This window comes from Zophobas morio, unplaced genomic scaffold, assembly GCF_036711695.1.
Source record: "Zophobas morio isolate AGI-343-1 ecotype UQ-CSIRO unplaced genomic scaffold, CSIRO_AGI_Zmor_V1 ptg000037l, whole genome shotgun sequence".
Lineage (NCBI taxonomy): Eukaryota > Metazoa > Arthropoda > Insecta > Coleoptera > Tenebrionidae > Zophobas > Zophobas morio.
This window is the reverse complement of record NW_026972142.1, coordinates 133,061-158,737: the sequence shown is the minus strand read 5'-3', so window position 1 is coordinate 158,737 and position 25,677 is coordinate 133,061. Positions and strand designations below refer to the sequence as shown.

Sequence of the window (25,677 nt, the reverse complement as noted above, 5' to 3'; positions counted from 1 at the left end):
TAATCAAAATACTTAAGGCACTGTAGTTTTACTTATTAATATTTAAAAAACTCATTATGAATAAAAAATTATAGAAATTTTAAAAAGTAACAAATCAAAAACACACGAATATAAAATGTAAAAAGTAATAAAAATGAGAAAAATAATTTAAGTAGCAGCTGACAGGCAGACTCCTTCAAATAAGCACGTGCAAAATGCCTTCTGGTATTAATTAGTTAAGTCTTAAAATAAACACACTATCGAATTTTTTTTATAACTTACTTTTATACTTTTTTTGCAATAACTTTTATTATCACTCATCTATTTTTTAGTAAATAATATTTTTATTAAATTTGAGATCGTCAATGCCATTTAATTTTTAAAAAATTTTTTTTTCGTGGGTATAATATGTATAGGATTGTTGTAAGGTTGTTACTCTGTAATAGTTTATCTATATAATTTACTACTTTAAATTTTTTCTCTATCTATGTTGAAGGAATGTTAAGTTTTTGTAAATTTTCAGGAGCATTTATAAATATTATACCATTTAAATACAAGTTAACTGATAAACTGAATTGTATGTACGAAGACTTTGGAAATAACAATTTCCTTCAACTCTTTATTCGAACTAAAACAATTGTATCGAAGAATCACGAAGAAAATTCTCTGACACATTTTGTTTTTGATAAGCATATAAAGACTACTGTTAATAATACTTTAAAAGAAAATGAAAATATTTATAGTAATATTAATAATCATAACTTAGTAAATTCCAAAAATATAAAAGATGAATTGTGTAGTGATTCTGTTTGGAGAGGCAACATAAAAGAATTGTTTTCTATGGTTTCGGTTCCTTTTGAAAAAATATATTTTTTAATTTTTATAATTTTTAAATATTTTTTAGTTAAAGTTTAAAATTAGTTTAATTTGACCTTTATTTTTTTTAATATTTCTAAGTTGCTTTAAATAAGATAAATAAAATTTAATTTTTTAAGTTTGTTTATAATTTTAAAAATATTTTTTTGATTTTTTATGATAATTTAGTCTTTTTCTGTTTACTACTTTTTATAGTAAAAAAAAAAAAACTTTTTTTTACTTTTTATATTCAACTTTATTTTATACAGATAAGAATTAATCAATCTATTTAAGCAGAAAAATCTTTTTACTAATTAAAAAGTTTATTATACTTATTTTAGGCCGATAACTCTTCAGATATTAATAATTACAGCTTTTCTAGTACTACTGAAAATTTATTACAAACCAATCCTGGTTAACGAAAAGTTGAATATACTATATAAATATAATTTTGGAAAAGAAAATAAATATTTTAATTATTCCTTTTTTTTTATTTTTTTAAAATTTTTATATTATTTAATTTAAATTTTAAAAAAAATTATTTATTTTATTTCTTTATATCCTTTTTTATATATTTCCTTCATTTTTAAAAATTATGTTGTCCTTTTATAATTTTATATTTATTTAGTAATAAACTTTGAATTAATAAATCAGTCATCTTTATTTCTTTTTACATATACTTTATTATAATTTATTTTTATAAAAATTTCTACTGTTTACTTTTTTTTTAAACTTGTTATTTTATAAATTTTGAAAAGAAAATTTTTTTTAATATAATTTCTTTATTTCTTTTTATATATTTTTCCTTTTTTTTTAATATTTTTATTTTTTATTTTTTCGTTTTATTTTCTTTAAATTTAATAATTTCAAATTAAAAAAAAATTAATATTACATTAATTTTTATTTTATAATATATATATACATCTTTTGTTTACTTCCTTTTTTAAATTTATTATTTAATTATAAATTTTGAAGAAAAATTTGTTTTATATCTTTATTTCTTTTATTTCTTTTTAAAAAAATTTTTAATATATTCACTTTTTTTTAAAATTTATTGTTCATCTTTTTTTTAATTTACTTTTGTTCAATAATAAATTTTGAAATAAAATCATTTTTATTATTTCTATTTTTTATTTTTTTATATCTTTCCTTCTTTTTTTAATTATTTATAAAGTTTTCATCTTTTTTTTTTTAAATTTACTTTTATCTAAAATAAATTTTGAAAAGAAAATTAGTTATATTATTTTATTTATTCTTTTAGATTTTTATTTTTTTTTAAATTTATTTTTTTATTTAATGATATTTTTTTAAAAAGAAAATATATAATTTCTATACTTCTTTCATTATATTTTTATTCCTTTTTATTAAATTTTTAAATGTTTTCACCTTTTTTTTTAAAAAATTTAACTTTATTTAATAGCACTGTTTGAAAAGAAAACCAATAATATTATTTCTTTTTTCTTTTAATATATTTTCCCCTTCTTTTTTTAAAGATCATTAATTTTATCATCTTTTTTTTCAAATTTGTATTTATTAAATCCAATAAATTTTGAAATAAAAATTATACTAATTTTTAATTTTTTTATGTTTCTTTTGTTTTATTATAAATCTAAGATTTCTTTTATTATTGTTATCTGTATTTAATAAAAAATTTTGGAAAGAAAAATTAATTATATTATTGCTTTATTTCTTTTTATATATATTCCACTTTTGAAAAACTTAATAAAGTTTACTTCCTTATAATACAATTTATTATTATTTAATAATACATATTGAAAAGAAAACCATTTATTTTATTTCTTTATTCCTCTTTTTTATTTACTTAGTACTTTTATTATTTTTATTTAATGTTTTCTCCTTATTATCAAATTTATTATCATTAAATAAAAAATTTAAATTAAAAAAAAAATAAATAATATTTTTTATTCATTTCTTTTATTTTTCCTTTTTTTCTTTAATCTATAATTGATTATATTATTTCTTTATTTATATATTTCATTTATTTCAATAAAATTTTCAAGCTTTTTTTTTTTTCAAATTTATTTTTATTTAATTAAAATAATCAATTATACTATTTATATATTTCCTCCATTTTTTCATAACTTTTAATTTTTTCATCTTTTTTTTGACTTTCACTAATAACTTTTAGAGAAGAATACTAACAAGTTTAAAGATTCGACTCTTTTTGGAAAAGGCATTTTTAATCTCCAGCAAGTTTTATCACAAATTTCTTATGAAGATAATGAAAGTCTCAACAATTCTAATGTACAAGTTGATGATAATATTAATCTTAATGAAATTCCTCCTCCAGGTACAAATTATTCTTCTCATATTAGTGTATAATATAATTTTTTTTATTAAAATAAATTTTTGTTTAGTAAAAAACTTTTTTATAGCTAATTTTTATTGTAATATTTTTTAAATGCTTTTTTTATTATCAATTTTTAAAAAATAATTTTATAAATTTATTATTATTATTTACTTTAATTTTTAGAGTTTTAATATTTCGTTTTTTTTAGTTTAACCTATTTTTATTACAATTTTTTTTCAATGCTTTTTTATTGTTATTTTTAAAAATATTTTTGAAATATAAGTTTAAATTTTATTTTATTATAATTTTACTTGCAAATATTTTATATGTATTATAAATATAAGTTTTTCTCCTTTTTTAAATTTTTATTTAATATAAAACTTTTGTTATAAATTTTTATATAATTTATTAAAAGAATTTATAAATTTATAATTTTTTTAACTTTTCTTTAAATTTTTAATTAATTTAAAGCTTTTGGGATAAATTTTTTATAATTTTTTAAAATTTAAAATTTTTTATTTGTCTTGAATTTTTTTGTGTTAATATTTTTTTTAATTATTTATTGTAAAAAAAATTTTTGTAGAAAAATTCATTTGAAATATAATTTTTCTAAAATCAATAATTTTGTATTAAAGTTTTTTAAAGATTTTTAACAAAAATTTTTTTATCTATAATTTTTATAAATGTCATATTTAATTTTTTTTTAAAGATTTATAAATAATATATTCGTATAATAACCTTTTGTGAAAATAATAATTTTTAATTACTGTAGATTTAGATTTTTAATACGTTGACTTTTTTTTTGTTTGGAAAAATTTTAATAATTATTTTAGATTTAAATTTTTAATTTTGTATTAAAAATTTTTTATAGTATTTTTGGATAATAAGCGTTTATAAAAAAAATTTATTTATTTTAATTTTAATTTAAATATTAAATAAGATTTTTATTATAAACTTTTGTTAAAAGTTTATATATAAAATTTAATTTAAATTTATAATTTGTTTCAAATATTTTAATGATAATTTTTTTATTTTAAACTTTTATGATTAAATATATAAATTTTTTTAATATTATTTTGAAGTTTTTTTTATAATAAATTTAGATTTCTACCTTTTTTTACCTTTTTTTTTTAATTTTAAAAGTTTTCTGAAAAACAATTTTTATAAAGTTCGCTTCTAATTTTCTATAAAATATTAACTTTGTACTTAAAAAAATTTTATATTTATAACTTTTTATAATTCAAATTTTTAAAAACGATTCATGAAAAAAATAATAATAATTTTTTTTTTCATATATTATTAAGTTTCTTGACTTTTTTAAAACTCATTAATATTTATTTATTGCAATTTTTTTTTTGTATTTTAAATTTTTAATAGTTTTTCTTATTTTTATTAATTATAAAAAAAATTATTTAAAACAATTTTTAAAATTATTTTAGTTTTTTATAGTAAATTTTAATTTTAATGAAGTTTTTTTAATAATTATTTTTTTTTATTTTTAGGATTTCTAAAATTTTCTTAATTCAAAGTGAAAGCTTTGTTATTATTATATTATATTATACAAATTTTTTTGGTATTATAAATTTTATTTTAGTTTTATAATCGAATTTACTTTAGAAAAAATTTTTTAATTAAAAAAATATTTATAATTGTTTTTTATGATATTTTAATGATATTATAAATATTTTATTTATTTCAGCTTTTAATTAAAAGTATTTAAAAAAATTTTAAAGTTAATTTTTTCAAAGATTTATTGTTATTAAAATATTTTTATAATATTATACAAGTTTTTATGGTATTTTAAATATCATATTGAAATTTATAATTTAATTTACTGATGAGTTAAATGATTTACTCAAATTATTATAAATATATATTATTTATTATTATTTCTTAAAATTATATAAATTATATATATAGAATTTTTTTATATATTTTAATTTATAATCAAAAGGATTGCAATGTTTAAAAAAATATTATCTAAAAGATTATTATAATTGATGATTTAAAATCTTGAAGATTTTTAATATTTTTATAATATTTACTAACTTTTTGGGTTTGTTATATTTTAAAGGTTTTTAGTTATTTATTTCATTTTTTAAATAAAAGATTTTCCAAATTTTCTAAATAATAAATTCTATTGTCAGGATTTACTATTATTACTATACAACTTTTTATAAAATAATTTTGTTATTTAATAAAAAAGTTAGATTTTTCAATAATTTAAAAATAATAAATATAAATTTATTATTATTATTTTTAATATTTTTATAATATTTTATACCTTTTGGTGTTTTATATAATATTTATAATATTTTTATTTTTTTTAATTTAAATTTATTGTTATTTCAATAATAATTTTTTATAGTATTCATATATTAATTAGAATTTTATAGTAAAAGATATACAACTTTTTTTAATTAAAAATTATTTAAATGATTTATCATTATTATTATATTATATTATTATATTAAAATAATTTATACTAATTAAAAGGATTATATTTTTTATAAAATTTAAAAAAATTATAGTAAAGATTTTTATTTGTTAGTTTCAATGTTACTATACTAACAGCTTTTCCTCTTTCGTCTTTTGCCTGAACATTTATTATTTTTTAATTATATATTTTTATTTAATTTATATTTATATATTTTCTGTTTTTTATTTTTATAGGCAGTAAACAAAAAATTTACCCTCGAAAATCTCAATCTATTTGTCCAACAGATACGTTGCAAATTTCGAACTCTACTAATAATTTTAATAAAAATGAAATATTTATGGCGAAAAATTATAAAAAAAATAGTAAAAATAATAATAACTCTCTTGATTGCACATTATTAAATACTAGTAATAATAATAATTTTAATAGTAATATTAATAATAGTAATAATAAAAGTAATAAAAATAATATTAACAACAACAGCAGTAATAATAATGTTTCAAAGTTTGATATTCGTAGCTTTTTAAATTCTACGCTTAATAATAATAAAAATAATATTATTTCTTGGGATGATAAAAAACTTTCACGTTATGTTTGTCTGAGTAAGCCTCTTGAGTTTCTTCCTAAAGAAGTTTTTCGGGATCAAGAACTTCAAGTTCTAAAAGAAAAAGAAGAAAAGGGAAACGAAAATTTAACCAGTTTTGGTGTGTTGCATTTATTTATAGTAACAACTTATTCCAAATTACATTGTTGTTTTATTTTTGTGTATTCTATATAATAATCATACAATTTTTCATTGGTCGTTATATAAAAACTTATTTTTATTATTTTTAATAGTTTTGATATGAAATTTTCTTCTATTGGTGTGTTATTTTTATTTTAATAAGATTTTTGGTTATTGGTGAGTTGTACACTATTTTATAGCTATAACTTTATCTTATAACGTGAACTGTATTTATTTATATTTCTTTTGGTACGTTATTCAATTTTTTTTTTTAGGGATTTATTTTTATAGTTTTTATTTTGTAAAAACTATTTATTGTTGTGCTCGCATTATTCTTTAAAATATTTGTGTAATTTCCACTTTTTTAATTAATAACTGTTATGAAGTTTTATGTTATGTTATCGAGTTATTATTTGATTGGTGCGTAATAAATTTGTAATATTGTTCTAGTTTGAAATACATTATTTTGTCATTTTTTTATTGGTTTAGTTTTATATATTTTCTTTTTAGTTGGTTAAATATTTTTTAGTATTATTGTTGTATTACATTTTTTTTTAGACTAAAAATTATTTGTTTAATGGTTAAAAAATATTTTTCCTTTTCTTTTATTGGTTTATGACTGTTTCTGTAGGATTTTCTATAATAATTAAATTTTTTCTTGTTTATTTGTTTATGAAAAATTTTATCTTCGCAAATATCGTAACATTATTGGCGTAACATTTTTGAGGTTTTTTTTTCTTTTACAATTCATTTTTACTTTTCTTGTCGTTGTGCCATAATTTTTATTGGTGTATCTCATAGACGTGGCTTTATTTTTCTTTCTATTAGTGTATTATTCTGTATTCACGAATTCTCAATTATTTTTTTTCCGTTTTATTTAGCATTTATGTTATATTTTTTATTGTAATAAAAATATTTATTACTTGTTTATTATATTTTTCTTTACGTTTATATCTTTTCTGCTATTTCTCATTTTTATAATATATATTTTGAAAGGACATAAAATTGAATCTTATGAAGATCGTTTGGGTTTCTTTGTGCCTTGCTTTAGTTATTTATTATATTAATAATATATAAATACTTTTGTTATAATAAACAAATATATATATATATATATGAAAAATAGTTTTTAAAAAAAAAAGTAATAAAATATATAATTTTTATACAATTAAAAAATTATTTAATATAAATATTATTTCACTGAATATAACTATTTTATAATAAAACTTAAAATAATACATTTAAGTAAATTGTTAATTTATAGAAGAAACGAAAAAAATGTAATATTCTTATTTTTAAAAAAATAAATATATATATATCTTAATCGTTAACTGTTTTTATTTATTATTTTTATTTTATATTATAAATTTTTTTTACTTTTATATATATTGTTTATTAATAAAATTTGTTATATATTATTTTTGCTTCTATATATATTGTTTTTTTTATATATATAAAAATATATTAAAAATAATTTTTTTATATAATTATATATTTTTATACAAAATTTTTTATTAATCATTATCTTTGAAATATTTTTTTTATTTATTTTTAAGTTTCATTATTTATATTGAATATTATCTTTTTACTTCTATTTATTTTGTGAATTTTTGTATAAAATTTATATTACTGCTATTTCTGAATTTTGTTTTTATTTATTTATTATTATTACTTTCATATACGATATTTATTATTTTTTTTAAACTATATTTTTTTACTTATAATTTCTTATATTTATATATTTAATATTAAGTTATTTTTTTGGGGTTACATTTTTTTCTACTTATAATATTTTTTGTTTTTTTTTTTAAGATTTATATTTTTTTTTACTCTTATATTCTTGTTCATTTGTTTATAAAGTAATTATTAATTTTTTTACTTTTGAGGATATTTTTTATTTATAAAATTTGTTAATATTATTTTTTTCTACTTTTAGTTTTTTATATAATAATATATTATTCATTATTTTTTATATATTTTTTTTACTATTATTTATTTTGTATACTTTTATACAAAATTTATTACTTAAAATTATTTTTAGATACATTTTTGATTTATTCATTTTGTAAATTTGTATATTAAATTTACTACTATTTTTAATAATAAGTTGTGGTTTTATTTTTTTTCCTTTTATGTATTTTGTATATTTGTATCCAAAATATATTATATATATATATATAATATTTATGTGTATATAAAATTTATTATTATCTTTAATATATTTATTATATATATTTTTATTTATTTTGTGTATATAAAATTTATTATTTTTTTAATATTATATTTAATATATATTTTATATTATATAGTTTACTATTAACTATTATTTATAACTTTTTTATATTTTTCACTATTTTTATTGTATTTATATATATTCATAATATTTTCTGTAATTTAGAAAATTATATTTTATTATTATTAAATTAAATTTTTTACTTTATTTTTTTTTATATTTATATATTTATATTAATTTTTTATTATTTTTTCTATTTTATTTTTCTTTACTATCATTATTGTATTTTTAAAAATTAGGAACGCCTAAAGCCACACTTACGGTAGAAAAGGAAACTACTCAAGTATAATTTTTTTATATATTTAAGAAAAGTTTATTTATAATTTTTTTTTATTATAAAAAAGTATTTGTATAATATTTAATTATAAAATAATATTTTTATAATTTTTTTTTTGTTTCTAAATTTATTATATAATATTATATGTAATATATATTTTATTAATTATTATTGACTTTTTTGTGTAATTTTTATTAATTTAAAAAATTTATTTTTAATAATTTTTATTTTGTATTAAATTATATAATTTTTTATATAAATATATATTTTCAAAGTTTTTCTTTTCAATTTTATTACTATAATATAGTATTATTTGTATTTTTTTATATATAAATTATTTTTCTTATATTATTACAAATTTTTTTTAATTGAAATAATATAATTTTATTTATAATAATTTCTATAATATTACTTATATCAAATTATTTTATATATAATTTTTATATTTATTTTAAGGGTTTTTTTAAATTTTATTATTATTATAAAATATTAATTATATTTTCTTATATTTATTATTATTTTGACGTCTTTTCGTAGTTTTTAGTATATTTTTTATTAAGCTTTTATTATATTACTACAAATTTTTTTTATTGAAATTATAAAATTTTATTGGATAATTTTTATTACTTATATTAAAGTGGTTTTATATACTTTTTTTATATAAATTTTATTTTTTTAGTTTTTCTATTAAATTTATTATTATTATAATATATTTTTTATAAAATTTTCTATATACATTGTTATTTTGTCGTTTTTTATAATTTTTATTTTATCTTTTTTAGGAATAGTTATTATTATTTTTTTATCTAATTACTAATTTTTTAATTTATATAATTTTTTTTATAATTATTTTTTATTATCTTTTTATTATTTATAGTAATTTATATAATATAATATAATAATATTTTAATAAATTATATAATAATGAAATAATTAACAATATTAGGTAGTAATAATCAAATAATAATAATTATTATATACAATTTCTTATATTAACCTTTATTGTATATATAATTTTCTATAACAATTTATTATTATTATAAAATACTATTTACATATTTTTTTATTATTTTTGGCGTCTTTTTTATAGTTTTTACTTTTTTTTTATTAAATGATTTTTTATTATTTTTCTTATATATAATATTTATTATTTATTATTTTCATTATAAAATAATATTTTATTTTTATTTTTATTATTTACATTTTTTAACTACTTTTCATTGTATTAACATGAACTATTATTAACTTTTGACATATTGTCTTTTCTTTATATACAATATAATAATATTATCATATACTATAACATTTTTATTATATCTTTTATAATTACTTTTGTTATTACTAATATTATAACACTACTTTCACTTTTTATTTTTATATTTATAATTTTAATAGTTTTATATTCCCTCCTTTCCCTCCTTTTCGCTGTACAATACTTCTTATACTGGTGGAGCCCATGAAGTGATTGAAACCAAAAAAGTTACTTATTTATAAATGACTTTTACTCATATTAGTATAATATTTTTTATTTATATATTTATTTAGTTTATAAATAAATTTTTTTCACAAATTTTTATTATTATTGTATATTTTATATTTTTATATAATTTTTTATATTTATTTTTATATATATATAATATTTTTCAAGTATTTTTATATATTTTTTTATATATATTATGTATTATTTGCTTTTTTATATATTTTATATTTATCATTTTTTAATAGTTATGCATTTTTAATATAAAATTTTCATATTTATCCCTTTTATATATATTTATAATTTTAGCATTTTTATATATTTTTTCTTTATTTTTATATTTTGATTTTTTTTAAATATTTTTTTGTATTTTTATATAATTTTCTATATTTTTTATATATATATTTTTATTTTTGTATTTTTTATATATTTACAATATTGTTTATTATAATGATTTTTATATAATTTTGTATATTTATTTCTTTTTATATATTTTTATTTATTGTTTTTTGTATAACTATAATATTATATACATATTTATTATTTTTATGTAATTTTTTATATTTATTTCTTTTTTATATATTCTTATTTATTGTTGTATATATATATATATATTATTATTTTTAATATTATTTGTTTTATAACTTTTTCTTTTAAATATTATTGTTTCTGCTTTTTATTATTTTATTATTTTGCGCGTAATTTTATAATTTTTTTAATGTTATTACTTTCTCATTAAATTTTTTAAAAATTTATATTATATATTTTTATATTTCTAATTATTTTATTATTACTATTTTAAGTATTTTTATTTATTCATTTTTATATATTTATTATATTATTTATTATTATTATTTATATTTGTTTCTATTATTTCTTTTATACTTTTTCTTTAGTTTATTTTATTTTTATATTTATTATATTATTTATTATTTTACTATTTACATAATTTTGTTATTTTTTTTATTTTTGCATATTTTACTGTTTTTTTAATATTTCATATTTATTCTTATTTATTTGTTTTTAAATTTTTATATTGATAATTTCTTATTTTACTTCTTTTAATTCTTTTCTCATATATTTTTTATTATTTTTTATTATTTATATTACTTTTTTCTTTACTTTTATTATTTATTATTTATTTTTATTTTTATTTTTGTATCTTATATTTATTTATGATTTTATTTTTTTTTACTTTTTTTTAAATTATATATTTCAGTTTTTTATTTTTTTTTGTTATAGTTTTTTACTATATAAAAACTTTATTATCTTTACTTATTTATTTATATTTCTTATATATTTTGACTTTTTAATTTTTTAACATTTTTTGTATACTACAATAAAATATAATATTTATTTTTTATTATAATCAAAAGTTTTTTATGTTTCTTAAACTTTTTTTTATCTTTACACGATACTTTTTTGTTTTTCTTATTTCGTAACTTCTCATATTTAATTTTTTTTCTTACTAAAGTTTTAAATAATTTTTTTAGCCTCATGAATTTTTAGAAGATTATTTATGGCGCCAAAAAATAGTTGTTGGGGACGTTGGCTCGCCTTGTGATTGGCGTACGTCCATCATAAATTTTGTTAATGCTTTGGGGAAAATTGATCCAACTATGACGAAAGTTATTTATTAATTATTATTATTTTTATTATTAAAATATATAATTAAATTCTTTTATAAAGTTATTGTTCTGACTTTACATTAAATTTTACTGTAACACTTCTTTATTACTATTAGAAAACTTCTTTTATATTTTTATTTATATTTCAAATATTATTGTTTTTTATTTATCATCTCAAATCTCTTTTGACTTATGTTATCTATATATTTTTTAATATTTATTTAATAAACTTTTTATTATAAATACTTTTTTATTAGGAACGACTTGAATCGAGAATTAATTATATAAACTCTATAAAGCCTGCATATACCGCCGCGCCGGAGTTTTCAAGGAAGCATTACAAGCAAAAACTTAACGCAAAAGCTATAAACAAGTATTATTATTATTAAGTAAAATTACTAGTATTACTAATTTATTATTTTTTAAAAAAATTATTAGTATTAATATTCTTACTAGTGGTTGTACTTTTTCTACTGTAATGTTATTGGTTTCCTTAAATAATGCTTTGTTGCTTAAAATGTAGCTAATTGTAGAGTTTTGCTATTAAAGTTTACAAATTATTTTTTTATTGACTCTTTTTTTTTTGACCTATATTTTCTGTATATATTTTAACTTTTGCATTTTTTTTCTTATTGGCCTACTTTTTTATTTCACTGCAATTGGGCTAAAGTTTATTTGAACCTCCAATACAAAAATGTTTAACTCTTTTAAGTAAAATATTAAAAAAAATTACTGCCGTTTTTATATTATGTTCGCATATAAACATTTTTATTGGCTCTTTTTCTTTTTAATAACGTTATCGACTGGATTAATAAAGCACGTTAAACTTGATTTAACAAGATTTACTTTCGCCATTTTTTTTTGAAATATTTTTAAGCTTGAAGTAATTATTAAGCCTTTTATTGGCCATTTATTTTTATTAATAATTCATGTCTACTTTTTTTTCCTAAAGCTTCATGTTTTTCTAAAATTGTTTTATAGATATTTGGACGCTGTCGAGCAAGTTTATAACAACTATACAAACTTATAATAACATTCCGTTTATCTTCTACTGCTACTTAGATAAATTTATGCAAAAATAAAAAATTATGTTTATTTTGATATTTTCTGCAAAAAGATTATTTATAATTATAATATAAATAATAATAAAAGTTCATTCAAGTCTTAAATATAAAAGTACAAAAAAAATTATGTCAAGCTTAGGCAAAAGAAATTACGCTTACTATCTACATTGAAAAGAGAAATTTTTAAGTAAAGAAATATAAAACTTGAAAAAACTGAATAAGTACAACTCAATTGGTTGTAAAAGCCATTAAATAGTTAGTTCGCATATTTTGTATGACTTAAAAGCGTTTATTAAAAGTAAGTTACGAAAACAACTCACTTCATAGTAAATTCTTACTTAAAACTACAGAACATTCAAGTGAACTCTTATTTATCATATAAAAAACGTGATCATTTCCTATAAACTTTTAATAGTATATTTAAATTTTATTAAAGTTTATTGTTGCATAAACTACTATTGAAGAGGACAATAAAGCAATCAAAGAACTCTATATATAAAACTATACACGAACTTATAAACAGGCGAACGTCTAGCAGTGTATTTTTTATGAGGCTAATTACTAGATTTTTTAAACATTAACTTAATTCATGAGTAAAAAAGTTTTTTATAAGAACAAATTAGAATGACGCTAAAATGTACATACACTACAAAACTAATGCACACTAAAAATGACGACCAGGAGAGCAAAATATGAAGTACAGAAAAAAGAAAGGGGCGAGTTAACTAGTGGGCTACACTTAAAAAAAAACAATAATAGAAAACACGATTAAGACACAATAATACAAAACTCAAGGTATAAAAATACAGAAAAAGAAAAGAGGTGAATTGAATGGTTTTGTTAAGATTAAAAAATCACGATCACAAAGTACAATAACAAAAAATAAAACAGGGAACACTATCAATAAAAAGGCTTGTATAAATTACAATTAATGGGACGCGAGTACAGAAAGGCATGGTTACATTTACAAGTTGTTTCCTTCACTTTAGGAAGTTAATTTATTTGCATACCTACTTTAAAATCTTATATTTATTTAACCTTTGACACTCAGTACAGGCTAAATTGATGCCTCTTTCTGTTTACTTCTCTTGTGGGCACTATATAATTAATTCCTAGTGAATTACCGCTTGTGAAGTCAGGAACATAATAAAACAAAAAAAATCTATTTAGAAGTAAATATTATAGTTAAAAATCTAATTAAATAAAAAACCAAAAGCTTTTATGGTTAGCTAGAAGAAATTACAAGAAAACATTTTAAGATTATTAGACGGAAACAACTCAATTATACAAAAAATATTAATATATATAAATTGGTCACTAAAACATCTAACTAGTGGTGACCAATCAGAATCTTAAGTTAAAATAAGAGAGCCAATGCCCGTAGAAGTAGGAGCAAAAGGTCTTTAAGATGGAATGTTAGAATGCAACTGCATAGTAACTTTGACAACGCGCTTGTCCGATACTAAGAATCTCTCTGTGTAGTGCGAAGCAATTTACTAAAAGATATTAATTATACCTATTTCTTCTCTACTTTTTAGTAAAAAAAAAATATAGTTATAACGGAAGTACCTCGCGAGGGGTAGTTTTACACTGAAAATAAAAATTGTTAAATTGCAAAGAGTATAAAAAAGGTTGGGAGCAGATCAATTATTATACATATATATACTCTTTTTATATCAACATACATATTTTTTAAAACAAATTTATTGTACTTCATGTGTGTTTACTGTGCTTAAACACAAAAAAATTTATTTGAAACAAAGCAAGAGAAAGTAGGACAATATACAAAATTTTAAGAGAAACCTTTCATGTAATTAAAGGTTTTATTGTTATCAGCTTTTTATTATAGTTATTATATAATTTATGGTTTTCAGTATCATTAAAAAAAGTATAGAAGCTTTACGTAACAGAAAGATATTCATAAAGGTTATCTGAATTTTTTTTATACAAAAACTATTAAACTCTATCAATGATACGGTTTTTTTTCCAAAAAGATAATAAGTCTTTACATAATATGAAAGTTATCCTATTGACTTCTTCCGTAAAATACCAAATTTTATTTTACTATATTTGTGACTCGCAGTGACTTTAAAAAATATAGAAAGCTTTCAATTGGTAAAAGTTATTTTAATAGATATTTTTATAATTTATATATATCTATGCTTGCTATAACTGACTTGTTAACGTATAAAAAATGTTATTTTTTTTATATCGGAAACTTTTTTTTAAATTATTTACACATAATAGTCTTGGCTCGCAAGGGGACGACAAAGGTAATAGAAGCGTACGCAATTTTACAATTTAACTATTATCAGAAAATTGTGACTTACAGTGCTATTTTAAAAAATAAAAATGCTTATACATAGCAAAAATTATTTGAATAGATGTTTTTAGAATAAATATATTTACACTTATTATTTGTGGTTTGCGAATGCTATTAAAAAAGATAAAGATGCTTTCACAACATAAAAAGGATTTTTTTTTTTTACTTTTTAAAATTATTTATAATTTTATAATTGACTCTCAATATTTTTTTAAAAAGAAGCTGTTAAGTAATAAAACTTTAATCCTAATATATCTTTTTAATTTAACTATAATTAAAATAATTCTGGCCCAGTTTTTTTTAAAAAAGATTACCAAGTAAAAAAATTATCCTAATAGGTTCTTTCAAAAAAAAAAAACTTTCTTTAAATGTGATTATTCAAAAAAAGCTCTTAAGGAATAAAATTGTTATCTTGTTAGAAACTTTTTGTTAATTATTTACTATAAATGCAACGTATAAAAGTTTTCTTTTTAAATATAGTTATAGTTATTTTACTATAATTGTGGCTCGTATAAAAAGCTTTTACTTAATAAAAAGAATTTTCTAATGGCAACTTTTAAATTTAATTACAACTAAAATAATTGTGGCTAAAAAAAAGTAAAGAGACTTTTACGTTGTAAAAAGGATATCCTTTTAAAAACTTTTTAAATTTAGTTATAATTAAAATAATGTTGACTCGCCCGTCGTTTAAATAGTTTTTAATTATGTTTTAAATTTTTTTTTACCGTTTCTAGCGACCCGCAAGTTTTCAACAGTATATAAAATTTTATTTCCTAATTTGTTTAGTTTTTAAATTATTATTGTTCATATACATCGTATTGTCTCTCAAAACTTATAATTTACTAATATTTTACTTTTAATGAAAATATGATTATGCAATCTCAAAACTGTTTAATAAAAAAAATTTAATTTTATTTGCGATCTTGTAATAACTTTAAAGCATCAGTAAGTTTCTTTAAATTCATATTTTCCTGTTCCAGCGAATTTTTTAAGGCAGCGATTCGGCTTTCGGACTCAGCGATCTTCACGAGCACAGAAAGTCAGTATAAAAATAGTAATATAGTAAAAATTTTGTATATAAAAATAAAAATAAATTAAGAAAATAATTCTTTTTTTACTTTTTCATTAATAAAAAAACAATATAAAAATAATTTTTTTAAAAAAATTAGAAAATAAATAAAATAATTTATAAAACGTTTTTTTGTAAATATAATAGTAATATAAAAATTATTTTCTGTATATAAAAATATGAAATAAATATTCATAAAATATTAAAAATTATTTTTTTATAAAAATATATAAAAAAATAAATAATAAAACTTTTATATATATATATAAATAAATAAATAATTTTTTAAAGTCTAAAGAAAATATTAAATTATTTATAAATATAAAACTTTTTTATAATTGCAAAAAGTAATATAAAAAGATTTTAAGTAAATATAAAAATATTTAAAAAATAAACTAATAAAAAAAATTATAATTTTTAATAAATAAAAAAATTTTATCCAAAACTTAAAGAAAATATAAATATATAATAAAAAGAATTTTTTAAGTACGAAAATAAAAATTTTAAAAAAAATTTTTTTATAGATATAAATATCACGAAAGAAATATATGAAATTGAATTTTTATTTACACATAAAAAATTTTAATATATACAATTTTTTTAAATTGAAATAAAAATAATCTAAAAAATATTTAGAATAAATAAAACAACTTTTTTTCTAAAATAACAATAATAACAGAAAGTTAAAAAAAATTGAAATCTTATAAAACAAAAAAAGAAGTTTTTACGAAGCTAACAACCATTATAAAATATTATAAAAAAAAAAAGATTGAAAAATAAATAAATATAAAATTAATTAAATAAACAAAATATATAGTATATGTTTTATATTTCCGTATAATAAATAATAAACACAAGTAAATTTATTATTATTATTTTTTTTATTTTTGTTTTATTATTTCTGATTATATATATTTTTTAATTTATTAGTAAATGCATTGATTTAATTTAATTATAATTATTATTAACGTTAACAAATTTAAATTTGCTTCTTATTTATTATTACTGTTTTAATTCTAATTATTATTATTATTATCGTTATAAATTTGTTTGTTTTTTAGTTATTAATTTTATTCTAATTTTTGTGTTGTTTTCCATTATTAATATTAATAATAAACTCGTTTGTTTTTTTATTTATCATTTGATTTTATTTTCTTTTCATTAATTATTTTGTATGCTAAATATAATTTTTATTAAAATTTTATTATTATAAATATTATTATTTTGTTTTCTATTATTATTATAATCAATAAATTCGTTTGTTTTTTATTTATTACTTTTTTATTTTCTTTTCATTATTATCATTTTTTTTTATAATAAGGATAATTGTTTGTTTTTTCTTTATATTTTTAAATTTGTTTTTATTATTATTATATTTATTTATTTGTTTTTTAATTATTATTTTAATTTTTATTATTACTATTAAATTTATTTACTCTTGTTTTGTTGATTATTTTTATATAGTTTGTATTTTTTATATTTCTTTGTATTATTATTATTTAAGAAATTTATTTTTTAATATTTATTAATTATAACTTTTTTTTTTTAATTTTTTTAACTTTTATGAATAATCATTATTATAATTACTTGATTTTTCTAATTTTATTTTATTTATTACTATTATTAACAAATTTAATTATTTGTATTTTGTTGGTAAATATTTGTTTTTCTAATTATTCTCTATTTTATTTATTATTCTTTTTATTATTAATTTAATTTTACGTTCTTAAAGTTAAATATTTTACTTTTTATTATTATAATTACTATTTTTATTTGCATGTACTTTATTTATTATTACTATAATAAAAATTTAGTAATGTTTTATTTATTAAAATTTTATTATTATTCTCTTTATTCCTTTTGTTTTACAAAATATTTCTATAATTTATTTATTATTATTTTATTATAATTAATTTTTATTTTTTTTTTAATTTTTATAATTTTATTTGTTTATATTTTATTTAATATTTTTATTATTATTACCTATATAAATTTATTAATAAATATTTTATTTTACTTATTATTCCTTTTTTTTTGTTTTACAAAATATTCTAATTTTTATTATTTATTATTCATTTAAAATTTATCTATATTCAAATTTTAATTATTATTATTCCTTTTTTACTTCGTGTTACAAAATAATTTACTTTTTATTTTTATTATTACTATAATAAATTTATTTATTAGAATCTTATTAATTATTACTATGCTTAACGAAATATTCTAATTTTTATTTTTTATTATTACTAAAATAAATATTTTTATTAATATATTATTACTACTATTAATTTTTTTTAATTCTAATTATTTTTAGTATTATTATTACTCTCATATATTTTATTTATTGTTTTTATTTTTTATTATCACTAAAATAAATATATTTATTTATATTTTATATATTAAAATTATATTTATTATTAATTTTTTGTTTTGTTTAACAAAGCATTCTAATTTTTACTTTTATTATTACTAAATAAAATAAACTTATTATTTTATTATTATACTTTATTGTGTTATATTACAAAATTTTTAATTTTATTTTCATTATCACTATAATAAATTTATTTATTAATATTTTATTTAATAAAATTTATTATTTTTTTTTTGTTATAAAAAATATTAGTTGTTATTTTTCATTATCGCTATAATAAATTTATTTATTGATATTTTTTTTGTTATTATATTTTTTATTTTGTCATACAAAATATCCTTGCATTAATTTTTTATTAACGAAATAAATTTATTTATTATTATATTATTTATTATAATTTTATTAATTATTATTTTTCTGTATTTGGTTTTTCATAATATTTTAATTTTTAATTTTTTATGACTAAATAAATTTATTTTTAAAATTTTTTTTTATTATTATTATTCTTTTTTTATTTTTTCAATATATTCTTTAGTTTAATTTTTAGAAATACTAAAGAAAATTATTTATTAATGTTACTTATTATAATTATTTTTTATTTTTTTAAACTTCTAATTAATTATTTTTTTATATAACTAAAATAATATTTATTCACTATTTATTAATATTTTATTTATTATAATAATTTTTTTTGTTATAAAAATAATCTAATTTTTTATTTTTACTTATCACTAATAAATTTATTTATTTATTTTTAATTTATTATTATTAACATTTTTGGTTTAACAAAATATCCTAATACTCTTATTTTTCATTATTACTAAAATAGATTAATTTGTTTTATTATTTATTATTTCTTTAATGAATTATCATTACTTTATTTATTTAAACTTTTTATTTAATATTTTTTTTAATTCTGGTCTACGATATATTCTAACTCTTGTTTATAATATTTTTATTATTTGTATTATATTTATTCATGGATATTACCTATTTAAGCATTTTACTTTTTATATATTAATTATTTTATATTATAATTTTGAGGATTTATTATTAATTATATATAAATTTAATCATCCCCATTTAATTTATTTTTACTTATTAAGTTTAATATTTTTTGTTTTTTAGTAAATTCAAAATTTAATTTTTATATTTTTATTCAAAATATATTTATTTTTATTTTATTTATTATACTTATTATTTTAGTTTTCCGATATATTTTTATTATTTTATTATTATAATTTTCATTTCTTAAAATTTCAATTTACTTTTAATTTATTTTTTTCTATAATTTTTTTTTTGGTTTTAAATAACTAAAAATAAAGTTAACAAAATTTTAAAATAATAAAAAATAATTGAATATCAAAAAATTTAATTAAAAAATATCGTGTAATAGTATTTCAGTAGTTTCATAATTTCCTTTTATATGTAAATCGTTAGATAAGTATTAAATTTTGCAAATCCATTAAACTAATTTAAAAAAATGATAAAAGTTTTTAGATGAAAGAGAAAGAAATAAATGTCGACATTAAAAAATTATATATTTCTAGAGATCATAAACTAAGATCTGTAAAATAAATTTATATATTTATTTTTTATAGCTTCTTTGATAACGAGTTTGATATATTAAGTATCAGTTCATATATGCTGAAAGAGTAATTTATAGTATCTATAAAGAACTGTTAAAAAAAAAGATTTGCCTAAGAAAATTGTAAAGATTAATTAATTAAAAAATAGCTCAAGTTTAAATTGTCGAAGAAAAAACAAAAAGTACTTAAGCGTAATAAATTCACATAAAAATATTGTTAAGTCCAAAAGCTTGATAAAGTAAGGGGGAAAGTTTTTAATTTTACTATAAACTCTGCTTTAAAGAATAATAAAAAGAAAATCTTTTGGATTAAAAATTAGATAATATAATTAGAATAAAGTATATTCAAACAACACTTTTACAAACTTACAAAAAAAATTTAAAAAAAGCGAAAATATTTAAACAAAATTAAATATGAAAAGAAAAAGTTTTGAATAATTTAAAAATCAAACTTAAAAATTTATAGATGAAATTCATGATACTGAAAAACTACAAATATTTCATATATATGACCTTTTTTAAAAGTAATTCGGCTTCTATTATTTCTTTTGTTTGCTATAAAAAATATACTAAACAAAAAAATTTAATTTAAAGAAGAAATGCGTACTGCTTTTAGAGGCGTAGAAAATAAAAATTCAGTTGAAATTTGCTCTACGGAGGGAGAATTTTTTTTTTCAATTTGATTTTCAGGTAAAAAATTAACTTTTTCTTGAAGGTTTAATAAATTATAATTGGAATCAGTAGAAAAAATTACTTTATTATCATCGTTACTATCAATATTATCAACAGTCTTAACCAAAAAGGAAGAATTAAGTTTTTCTTTAATTTCTATAAACTCTTTATCAGGATCGTCTTCCATTTCCAAATTATTGTTATCTGTTATACAATTTGAATTTAAATATTCCAAACTTTTTCCTTCTTCTAAATTTATAATGATGGGCTCTTTAGGTAGCTCTGAATTTACTTCTTGAGCATCGTTAACAGTAGCTTTTTCAAAAAGCTCTTCAGTTTGAAGAAAAGTTTTTTCAATCTAAAAGAAAATAAAAAAATAATAGGAAACCACTCAAAAAAAAAAGTACCTTAATTAGAAATTTATATTTAAAATAAAAAACCTTAACAAAAAGTTTTAATTAAAAATAATAAATATTTGAAATGTGTAAATTATGTGTTCAACTCTTAAATTTAATTAATAAAATTATGAAAAACGAGTAGTGGTAGAGTGGTAAATGTGGTTATAACTCAAAAAATATATACTTTTTCGGCCTCCTTTATTAATTCAAGCTCGATTTCATCATCCGAGTCAAAAAAAGATTTAGAATTATATAATAGAAACTGAGGGAACTCTGAAGAGCCTTGCAAATCTTTATTTTCATTTTGATCTCGTTGAAAACAAGGCGCTTCTACACTTTTAGGTGGACTACTATTTCTTTTAAAGAGAAGATAATATAAGAAAGCAAGACAGGAAAACAATAAAGGTTAGAGTAAAAACTTTCGATATGTTATCAAAAAAATGAATAAAAATAGTATAATAGAGAGATTAAAGAAGGATAAAATTTTATTAAAGTAAATTTACATAATAATAATAGATTATTTTAAAATATACAATTCCATAAGATAGTTAAAGTCTATAAATGATTTTTATATATAAATTCTAGTAGACTTACATCAGCTTATTAATAAAAAGTTTTATATAAATATTGAAAAATATTAAAGAAAGGACTGACATCGGCTTTCCGTTATCAGTAATAAGAAAGGAGAGATTAATAATTTCTTGAGTTAAATTAAGTTTATGACCTTGAAAATTTTCGAAAGCTTCTTTTATATTTTTTTCAGCACTTAATTCAAAGTTTTTAGATTTTAAATTATCATAAGCCTTAGCGTTATGACAAAAACTTTTATTATCTAAAAGGCTCTTGTATCTGGACAATGAAATTCTATCATTTTTTTTAGGTAGCATAACTAAACCTAACAATTGTAAATTTAGTTAAAATAACGGAGAACTACCAAAAACTATTGTAATACGTGAACAAATGTGACCACTTATAAGCGGGCTATTCTTAGAAAGTTTTCGTGCCGCGGAACATGACTTTTAAGATTAAACTAACAAGTAAAATCCTCTCTATAGAACTTTCGTGGCTACATTACTCGAACTCTTAAAGTATTTTTTATTAATAATTATCTTTTCCGAATAGCTAGTAAGTGGTTTTGAATAATCCAGTACTCAGAGTAAGGAAACATTATAGAAAGCAGCTTTTTATACTTTAAATTTTTTATCTATATATTAAAGACCAAAGCATAGAGTGATAATATTAATATTATACTAGTAACCTTAAGATTAAATTGAACATTTCTTCAAGTAATGGACCCCCTCTGTTTAAGGAGGCGGTAAGGTAAATTTTGAGCGCGTTAATAAAAACAGTAGGGCTGGCTACGGTACTCACTTTAGGAAGCAAGCCCTTGTGTCAAACGAGGTCTCCCTGTCCTTCTATTCTGCCAAGCGGAGAAGCTGTTGCGTCCTTAAATGACTTTGCCAAATAATTAAAATGGGACTCTGGCAGGCAGGCTTACGTTCAAGTTGCGCACTATGGCTGCTTCAGCTACTTGTCGCCTGCTGACGAGAGGCTGATAAGCCTGTATTTGTTTGGCGTAAAAGCTAATCGGGCAGTCTTGGAAAGCATTATACCAGTAATCGCCAAAACGGCGAAGGAAAATGGTCCCCATCAAGTTTACGAGACAGTATAGAGGGCCACCACCACCAAAGGCGTTTGTTTCAGCATTACTTTGGTATTGTGGGGACAGAAAGTCTTCCGGTTTGATAATGCTTTAATAATTTCTACTGTGGTGATTGGTTTAACACCCGCTCCGGCATCTTCGAGGATGTTATAACCCAAAAGGCATTTTAACGGCAAACAAAAAAAGCAGGTGGCCCATTACAAAAAAGTGTCGCTTTGTATACGTCGTCACTAGCACAAAATCGCCATCTCTTAGCGGAAGTAGAGGTACGTACAGTTTTTGTATTACCCGAAAAGATTAAAAACACGGCCCGCCATCGCCAGTCTTCAAGATAAGGCTCAACTTTGTTTCCCATAGACGGTTGTGGTGCGCCTAAAGTCTTTTCCTGAGGTAGTCAATTAACTGCTTTTTGTTTTTCAACGCGTTTGCAATGCCACTACTATAAGGCATTGATGCTAGCAGTTAAGGGTCTTCAGCTCATTAAGCACATTATTAGGGTGGCACTCAACTTCACTTTCCGTCGGGGCCAGCATTGTAGACCAACAGCTTCTATTGCTTTGTTAATTAACGGGTTTCTTAATTACCAACCTTAACCCTTTAACTCTTTACACGAGTTTTAATTTATTTGTTTTAGTTTTTTAAACTGGATGAATTGTTAACTAAAAGGACCAAAAAGGTTTTTATATACACAAAAAAGAAAAGCAAGAAGTGCAAAAAGGGGTAAAATTGTAAAATGTAATTAAACCGGAAAAAATTAGAAATGAGCTGTAATAAGTAATACAACGTTAGTTTAATTCTTTTTAAATAGTAATGATTTTAATTAACTTTAAAGAAACAAGACGTATCTTAAAATTTGCTACGAGGGGCCATTTCGCGAATTGTTTAAAAGGAGCTTATTATACTCAGCTATATACATTTATATATTTTATTATAAAGCCTGTACCCTGTTTGTATAATGCTTTTAAAAACTTGAAAAAATTTGGGTAAATTGTTAATTTTAGCGGGATGCTCTTCTACTTCTCTCTAAAACTGTGGTTCGAAAGCATCACTTTCTTTAAATCTTCCTAAGTAAATAGAAAACCGTTAACATACTATGCGTCAAAATTCTTTTGACGTACATTCTCTGTCAGGACTTCAAAGTTCATGTTAAGTAAAAAGCCACTACTTTTACTATAGCGCTATCTTAACTAAACTTTTTCTGATATCATTTGTTGCTCTCTTTCAAAAACTGTTGAAAAGCAAGCCTTCATTGATCTTTTATAGTTCTCTTAGCCTAAAGAGGTAATTATTCCTTACTGTTAGAATATTTTTAGTTTGAAGCCCTTTGCTTGGGCGTAATCACGTTTAGACATAAAATTGTGGGTACTTTGGCAAGAGACGCTTTATACTCACAAGCTAAAAAGGTTAAAAAACAAACAGATAAAAACACATCATGCACCATGTTACTTAAAACTTTAAGACAGAGTCTCCTTCAAAAGTTATGACTTTAGGTCGCCAAGCGTAAGGTTCCGACAATGTTTAGAGCCTTTTATCAAAGACAAATACAATTAGTGAGAGCCCTAAATGTATTAACCTTTAAGAGTAGGAGCGCATTAATTATTAATAAGTATATCAAACACGCCAGTAGTTTTACAAAGGCACCGCGCTCAATGTTAAGAATCGATGAGCCGAGAACAAAAAGTTGGGAGTTATTCTATTATTATTATTTGTTTGAATAAAGTTTTGTAAACTGTTTGAAATATTTAATGAAAATTATTAACTAAGTATACTACTAATCTATTCATTAACTTCCACTATAAACGCCTTCTAGACTAAAACAATTACCTTTACAATATCGCTGGTCCTCTAGACCAACGTAAAACTAAGACACTCAAAACGCAGTAAAAACCTAAAAATAAAGGAAGAGCGAGGGGGGAAAAAATGGACGGGAGGCCCCTGTGTCTTTTTTTAGCACTGGCGTACTACGGCCAGTCTTCTTGAGACCTTAATCCCCCGCATAATCTGAATTCCCCCTTTTGCAGGGGTTGGAGCACGAGTGCTCACCAGTTTAAGTTCTTTAGAGAGCTATTATAACTGTCCCTAAGGACTAAAAGGGAAAATATCGGGCCTGGACTCCCGACATGAGGTCTAGTGTAGTGGGAAACCGCTAAAAACCACCATCGGAAGAGGCGGCCTTAGGCAAAAGACCCGAGGCCACCTGGAGACAACCCGGACAGCACCACTGTCAGTCAGACCTCCCCGACTATGAGCTCCTCACCCGGAAGGAGGAGCCCCTCCCCTATGTTTATTAAAAATATATATATATGTATACTATGCATATTGAAACAATTGATTTGACAAGGCACCTAATAAATTAGTTACCCTCAATTATTAACACTTTAAATCCATGCCGTAAGGTCATTAAATATTATACATTATTATAGATGACAGTTCCTCGTGCTCGATTGAGTCAAAAAACTTCGAATACTCGAGTTCTCAATCCGCAGACATTTACAGAATAGTTTTTATTCGAAAAGGTGTCATTATTTTCTTGACATTACTAGAA

At 18.3% G+C, this 25,677-nt stretch overlaps 1 long non-coding RNA gene across 1 annotated transcript; it reads left to right on the top strand.

The window, feature by feature from the left end:
- Positions 1-6,183: 6,183 nt before the first annotated feature.
- Positions 6,184-13,079, top strand: LOC135139854 (uncharacterized). The gene is made up of 7 exons (XR_010282210.1): positions 6,184-6,289; positions 7,306-7,359; positions 8,842-8,885; positions 10,275-10,358; positions 11,850-11,984; positions 12,242-12,357; positions 12,966-13,079. It is a non-coding gene; the product is annotated as an uncharacterized LOC135139854 (long non-coding RNA).
- Positions 13,080-25,677: the final 12,598 nt, after the last annotated feature.